This window comes from Cupressus sempervirens, chromosome 7 (assembly GCF_028749045.1).
Source record: "Cupressus sempervirens isolate cs-2001-9-10 chromosome 7, ASM2874904v1, whole genome shotgun sequence".
Taxonomy (NCBI): Eukaryota; Viridiplantae; Streptophyta; class Pinopsida; order Cupressales; family Cupressaceae; genus Cupressus; species Cupressus sempervirens.
The window spans coordinates 380494049-380502107 of record NC_143124.1 but is presented as its reverse complement, the minus strand read 5'-3'; positions in this window follow the sequence as shown (position 1 = coordinate 380502107).

Here is an 8059-nt window from a genome sequence, read left to right as displayed (position 1 = left end):
GAGAGAGAGAGAGAGAGAGAGAGAGAGAGAAGACTCCTTGTCTATAGAGTGAGACATGTAGCCAAAAATTCAATATAAAAGCCATAGCTAGATTTAAAGAAAGATCAACAGAATCATCAAGTTCCATGTAAATTAAATAATAATAGCTAATATATATTTCTTCCCTGAATCTAATAGTTGATCAATGCTTGAGATTATGTCGGGAGATTACCCAAAAGTTGGCTGACTATATTAGAGAATAATACTAGTAAAAATAAATGAGTTCATTGTGTGCTCATAAAGGCATGAGCATCTAAAAAATGATCTTCAAAATTCACATGAATGAGGAAATAAAGGTTCTTCCAATCTTAATTTCTTTTTTTCATAGCCAAGATATTTTCCAATATTTTTATGCATATTTTCCAACTTTCCATCATAATCTATTGGCTACCTTAAAGAAAGAAGTCAAAATTTCTAGCCATCAGTTTCTCTATATAACATTCAATCTTTATAGATTGGGAAGGTCAAAATAAAGATAAATACATCTTTTTGCAAACTTCATGGATTAAGAAATAAAACTAACTATTGTCCACTTGCTGAGTGTGCCTAAGGAAATAGATAACTACTTCACTGGAAAAGAAAAAGTAAATCCAAGCTCCAAGGAAGATGCACTCAACTTCAAAGTGTAGGGCCAGGTGGAGGGGTCTATAAAATAGTAGTAGTTCTGAAGGGGGATGGGGAGGTGGGAGAATGAGAGAAGGAGATAGGAGATGGAGAGGGGGAAGCAAAGAAAAACCTTTGATAGTCAGAGTTTCATATAGCTTTAAAACCTGGTCAGCCTGCTAGAACCATTGGATTGCACCTGCATCCCTGTACACAACATGCTACCTTTGCTTCTTTTTCCATAGATGCCATTTCCTTTTCTACATCTATATTTTCTAGATGCCTTCCATGAAGAGGCTATAAACTATCATCTTCACTCAATACAAATGCCTTGAGTTTCTCTACAATGAAATCAAAAAGTTATTGCACACATTTAACAAATCAATAAAATTAAATGACTAGCTAAATGCAAGATATTTCAAAATATAGAACTGGAAAATCTATTGAAGTGTGAAGGTATGATGTACAGGAGAGTTGGGAATCACATCATTTTCTAGGGCATATTTTCAATTTTCCACTCAGCATATGCCAGCTCTGTAAAGCAAAAATGGGAAATTTTCAAATGGCAAAAGCCCCAATTTTGCAATGCATGTGGTCTTTCACCATTGAAGGAAATATTGAGACCTTGATATTTTCATACCATACCCAACACATGAATGAATCCCCCTGCACTTATACAAATCTTTAGTAATATAATGCGACATAGCATTATAAAAAAATTTCTTTTTTTGTTATTATAACATAATGCCATTTTGAAGTTGGTCGAAATGAATACATAAGTTGGTCAAAATTTTGACCAAAGAGGGCATAAATTTTTCATTTTCGACCAATGCAGGAATGAAAATAACAAAAAGAAGGAATCATAGCTTTGGTCAAAAATTTTGGTAGAAAAACAAGTGTAACTATACTAGTGCCCCAAAAAATCATCTCAGCATTGGTGTTATGCCTTATGCATCTCTCTGGGCTCCTTTAGGGTTGGCTCCCACCAACCTCAGATTCAGACAGATCACCGCATGGATAGAGAGGACTCGACTTGTCACCTATGTACCTTGGGCATGATCGAGGTGGAGATCCATTTCATTTTTTCATTGTCCCACCTTCAATGAGATTTTTGGGAGATTCTATTTCTTATTTAGGGAGTGTAGCTCCCTGATGGCCTTTTTTAGCTACATAGACCAAAGATTCATTGCACTATACCTCAGAGAGACTATGTAGCTCCATGACCACACCTTGAAGCTCTTATTACCCCAAAGAGTGACCCCAGCTTAGGTAATCATTGTTTTCTTCTCTCCCTTGCCTCCTACTTGTGGGACAAAGTGGTCTTCTAGTACCACCATTGCCAGCTACTCCAAATCTGTGAGAGCTCATTATTGTTATACTCATCAGTGACACCCTCCCATCTTTTCTCAGTGATTATTTAGGGTAATTGCTTGCCCTAGTTCATACCCTTTGGTTCTTGGCTTTACTTTTACTAAGGAAGGACCCTTATTCCTTGATTCATTCTTGTGCTCCATCCTTCTTTTTGTTTCTCTTGTTTTTCCTATTTTCTTCTTTCCTTGGCACCATTTGGTGCTTTGGTAGCTAGTAGTTATTTTATCTTGTACGCTTTTCAGTCCCATAGACCCTTGTGGTCTCTTGTTGGACATAAATAAATTTATATTATCTTATCTTATCTTATCTTATCTAAGAATGTTGCAAGTAGAGTAAGATTGATATTTAGAGGGAGTCTCGCATTTCATTATGTGCAAACATAAAATAGAGGGGGAAAATAGAGGATATGGTTTCGTTAAACCTTTGATGATCTCAGTCATAATGATTCAAAGAGAGTAAACCATGTTGAGATGGAGTCTCCATGATCATGAATATACCTCGTTACTATGTGATTTTAATGGGCCTACTCCTGTGTACTTCATGAGGAAGTGACAACTTCCAAATGATGTCACTTGTATTTCTAGAAGTTATTGGAAGGTGACAATCTTAAAATAACTAGTATTATGAGATCAAACAAATTAAGTATATGGTGAATGTCTTGCATCTCAACATTCTAGAAGTCCATTACTCAAAAGAGTATTTGTTGAATACCATTGATATTTTGGGAGGCCAATACTCTTAATATCAAATGTGATATCAAACTTTATTTTGAGCATTTGGTGAATATCATTGATAGTCTAGGAAGCCAATACTCATGATATTAGATGTGTTATGACACCCTATTTTGAATACTTGGTGAATATAATTGATATTCTAGGAGACCAATACTCATGATATCAAATGTGATATCAAACATTTTTGAGTAATTGATGAATTTCATGTATTCTAGGTGACCAATACTCTTGATATCAAATGTGATACCAAAATGACAAATATCTTTTGATCAAAGATATTCTTAATCATGCCAACTTGATATTATATTGAGGTAATATTTAACTATGTGTTTATCCTATTAACCCTGTGTTAAGACATATTTTCAATTAGTGCCAAAACACATAGTCATTCAAAAAGGTCAGTTAATATTGCAACCAAGCTTTCCTTCAACAACATGTTTTAGTGTAGCCCGAGCAACCAAGTATCCTAGTTCCCAGTATTAACTGAGCACCATCATATGGGACATATACCACAATGTAAATTGAGTCAATAGTGTGAACTGAGTCAAAAATGTTTTTTGAGTTCAGTGTAAATTGAGCATCCAGTACAAGCAAGGTATCACCGAGTTACCTGAGTGCTAGAGTATTACCCGAGTACATTGTATTACTCAAGCATCAACAACAGCCAACTTGAAGATGCAATTTGATTATTGAAAAAACAACTCTTATTTGAGGCTGAGTTGGAATTAAAATATTGTTTGTTGGCTATATAAGAAAGGTGTTTTTTTGGTCTAAAATACAAAAATAAAAAAGAATGGCATAGATTTATATAAGGGGAACAAGAGAATATATAATACAAGAAGAAGAAGATAGAGAAGATTAATTAACATGCTACCAAGCTATACAAAGGGATGAGTAGAGACACATCTATCACAACTAGGTGATTACAATCTTCAAAGGGTCTATTTTAGAATAAACAAGTTACAAACAAAGATCATCCTATAGATTGCATCCTAACAAGTGCATCAAGTAAATCCTCTAACAAGGTGGACCTATCAATCCTTTGTAAAATCTCCTAATAGAGTACATACTTCTTTGTATTGTAAAATCCTTTCACAAAGTAGACCTAAAAATCCTTCATACTCCTACTAGAGTAGATCACTAGAAGTGATCAGTTGTAAGCCCTAACATGCCAACTTTATTACTACAGTAGTGAAGCATTGTGGGTGTCATCCCCACTCAGCTTTACCTTCTCCTTAGGGTTTATGGGTTACCAAATATTGTCTTAAAGTGTTATGGTGTTGATTTCTTTATTTATTTATGTTTCTTGCTTACAACTAGATTATACAATCTAATAAAGAAAGACAAAAAAAATGTAAGTAAAAAGTGTTAAGTGGTTCTTGATTCACCTTCCTACCCCCCTCTCAGTCACCTATCTATCATTAGATATTCAAAATATCCTCCCTAGCTAAGAGAAAGTGTTGATGTTTTAGCCTCAGGTAGATTGAATTGATCTAGAGACGATGCCTCTACGGTTATTGGTTAAACATTATTTCTTTTGATTAATTATCAATTATATATGTGTTTTTGTATGAGTGTGTTTATATTATTATTGACATTGTCTAATGATAATTAAGTTAGAACAAACAATATTGATTAACATAGAGACTTGTCTCTTCATTAGGCATGTCTTTTCTACTCCTTTATATACATTTAGATCTGCACTTGGAAAACACATACCAAATATTTAGTGCTTTACTTGTAGTGATCCAAAAAAAATCAATAGAAACACATGTCACTTGATTATTGGATAACATGTCAGAGGAGAACAAGAGGCAACAAAACTAGTCCTATAGAAAATACTGTGAGAAGAAATATGTTGCATTAACCCTAACAAGGGGTTTTTCTTCTTCTTCTTCTAGTATATATGTATCTTATTTTTAAATTGGATTTTTTAATGCATTTTACATTGTTATTAAGGTAATTAGAACAATTCTTTAAGTCGAGAGGGTTCTTATAATGAGATCAACTTTGGTAGTGAAGATTTAAGAATTTTTGGAAAAATTGGCATGCATTTAAAGATCTAATGCTAAGTTGGTAAGTATTTGAAAAGTTAGTCAATGATTTAAAAAAATTAATATAAAAAATGAAGGAATTTGTGTGCATAATAAATATTTTCAGAGTGTTACATATGAATGATGGTAAGTAGAGACACATACACACAAAAAATAAGAATTAACACATGGAAGATGAAGATTAACATTTCATTGGAATATCAATTCCTAGGCTTTGTGAATAAAAAGAGTTTTAGAACAAGGTATGGACATGCATCCACACATAATAGTAGGCACACCCCACCTTTCTAAATGAGATGTTTGCAACTATTGAAATACTTCATGGCTATGGTTGGTGAATGTGGCTTTATGTTTGTCAATTGGATTTGCTATGAATATCATAGGCACCAAAAGGGCAATATTCTATACAGTGCTTTCTCCATCTTTAATGCTAAAGTAGGACATTGATATGAAAACTAATAGTGCAAGTTTTAGTATGCTGAAATCTTGGAGGTCTATTATAGTGTTGGAAAGGTACAAAGCCACTTTAGATACATTTATTTAAATTATTATAGGCAGTATCAACCATATTTGCAAACTACACTTCTTCTATTTTTTATTTCCTCAAAGATTGTTGCCTCAGTATTAAACCTGACCAAAACTCTTTAAAAAATTATTGTGTGTGACTTTGAGCCCTGCGACTATCATTCTCCTATCAAATCCATGATTATATTGAGATTTGAAGGTCCCCCACTTGTTCCTAGTATTGCCTAACATTTCAAATTTTTGAAATCCGATGTGCCTAAATCCCAAATTATGGCAACTTAATGAAATGTCTCAAAACATGTGTTTTTAATTGCAACATTATCCTTAAAAACTTTAAGAGGTTAAGAAATGGGGTTCAAAACACGTATTTCCATTCTAAATCTTAACATCTCCATTCAAGAAAAAGTATCTCAAACATGTGTTTTTAACACCGAACCTTAACCTTCAAAAATAGACATTAGAATTAACAATATATGTTAAAACTTAACAACAATCATATTGTATAATAAATTCATGAGTTTTCAAGAAAAAAAATATACACAAGAATTTTTTTAATTAAATTTTAGAATAGAAATATAATAATATATGAACCTGACAAAAATATAATATGCTTATGTTGATAAGAAATCTTAAAAAAAAGGTTAATGTTTCATTTTGTACTAATTTCTCTTTGGAAAGAAAATATGTTTTAATTGTATATCAACAAAAATAAATTCTTATAAATTTCTACACAATTATAAAAAATAATGATAATCAGCAAATATCACTTATGATTAATAATTTTAATTAAATTAATATATTGTTAATATTATAGACATTAATTTTATACAAAACATTTTCAATTATTTATAACAATAAATATTATATAGATATATATATAATAAACTACAAAACTTTTAGAAGGTAATTTGTGGTTGGATGTGACCAACACTATGTTCTTGCAAGAAATAAGAAATAATATTTAATAAAAATAATATTGAAAAAAGGTGAAGGTACATGATGAGGGGACAGCTAATCTTAGATAAAATGCACTAAAGACAAAACAAAGTCAATTTTTAAAAATATTTGTTTCCCCAGATTTACTAAAATGTAGTGATTTTTGGCCAATTTTTTTGTTGCTTTCGACTACAAACTATGAAGATCATGAAGATTAAATGTTGAAATTTTTATAAAAATTCATGATGTTTTCGATTTTTTTTAAATTGGTCAACTGTACAATTTGTAGTGAGAATAGCCACATCCATGATGCAAGACGACATAAAGGCATGAACATCCAGCCCACAAATTTTGTAACTGGATAGTCGCTGCCCTAAACACAAGCCAAATCTCACCACTTTTCTTAGCTCTGGTATGCGCAAAGTTAGTCAATATGGACAAAGGTAACACACAGGATTCGTGTGTGTCAAAAGCCCTTTTGAACTTTCTGACTGATTTTAAAGACGTAGGTAAGGATAAATGAAGTGTGATGTGGATATGGAAAAATCTATCAAATAAACTATATCTAGTTTTTTCTCGACCTCAACTAGATCCGAGTACATTAAAAAAGAAGTCACACAGCTTGTACAAAGTTTCTTACAGTGTTGTCATATAGACGACATCCACATGACAAATGTATAAAAAAGTGCCCCAATAATAGTGGCTCTCAAATTACTACGACGATGTGATATGAAAATGTCTAAGAAGGTATCAGGATCTCTTAGATATGATTACAAAAGTAAAGACATGCCTCGTAGAATTAGAAGCTACTGCCACCTTAGTTGTAGATCTTGGTTAAGACAAAGGCAGGGAAAGGCACAACATTGTTCTGATAGAGCTGCATCATAGAAAACCATACATCAGCACGCCTTGAAGACATAGAGGCAAGGCATTAAGAAGTGTGGAGAGGCTTGATAAAAGGTTTGACATAATGTCTCTAATTTATGTGAGATAACTCGTATCTTACTTCAGCATCAATAGTTTTAACACAATAGAGTTCACCGTAGTAGCATGATGTGCATCTGAGATGGATGAATGAGAAAAGGTCATCTGAAGTCGAACCAACGTGTTCTTTTTGTTCCAAATATTAAGGTATTTGGTTGGTTGCAATATGTCATATTCATCTCTCAACGAAGGTCATATGACTATCCTGGAATTCGAAGTAATGCTTCATGGTTCTTAAGTTATAACATATGGATGATCTTACTACCAATTTTAATATGTCTAGACAAATAAAAATATTTGTAATGAATCATGAATAATTCATGCTAACTATCAACATGTTGATAATGCAACAAAAAAATTGATAGTTACATGTGGTATATGGATTGAGTTATCACCATGGTAAATGTTGTTGTTCAGACATATGGCACGATAATTAGCTAAGTAAAAAATTTGGTTGTTTGGTATGCATAGTGGCTAAGAACCTTTCACCATCTTTCTTATCTATCGCACTCAAGTGGGAATTATAGTTGCATTCCTTAAAACAATGTGTCATGTCAAAGAAGTAAGGATTATGTGCCAACAGGCCAAATAAATGCTCATGTGAGAAATTTTGTAAGATCAAAAGATGAATTGTTTGACAATTCTACAATGTACAATGATGCAAGAAAAAGTGATTTGTAGAGAAAGAACATTTGAAATAACTAAGAAATTGCAAATGGTGGGGTTGAGTATAAGGTCTCTTGTCAAGGACACTTTCCTACCTATGATAATATGAAGAATTTAGAACAAAGTGATGTAGGAGAATCTTGGGTT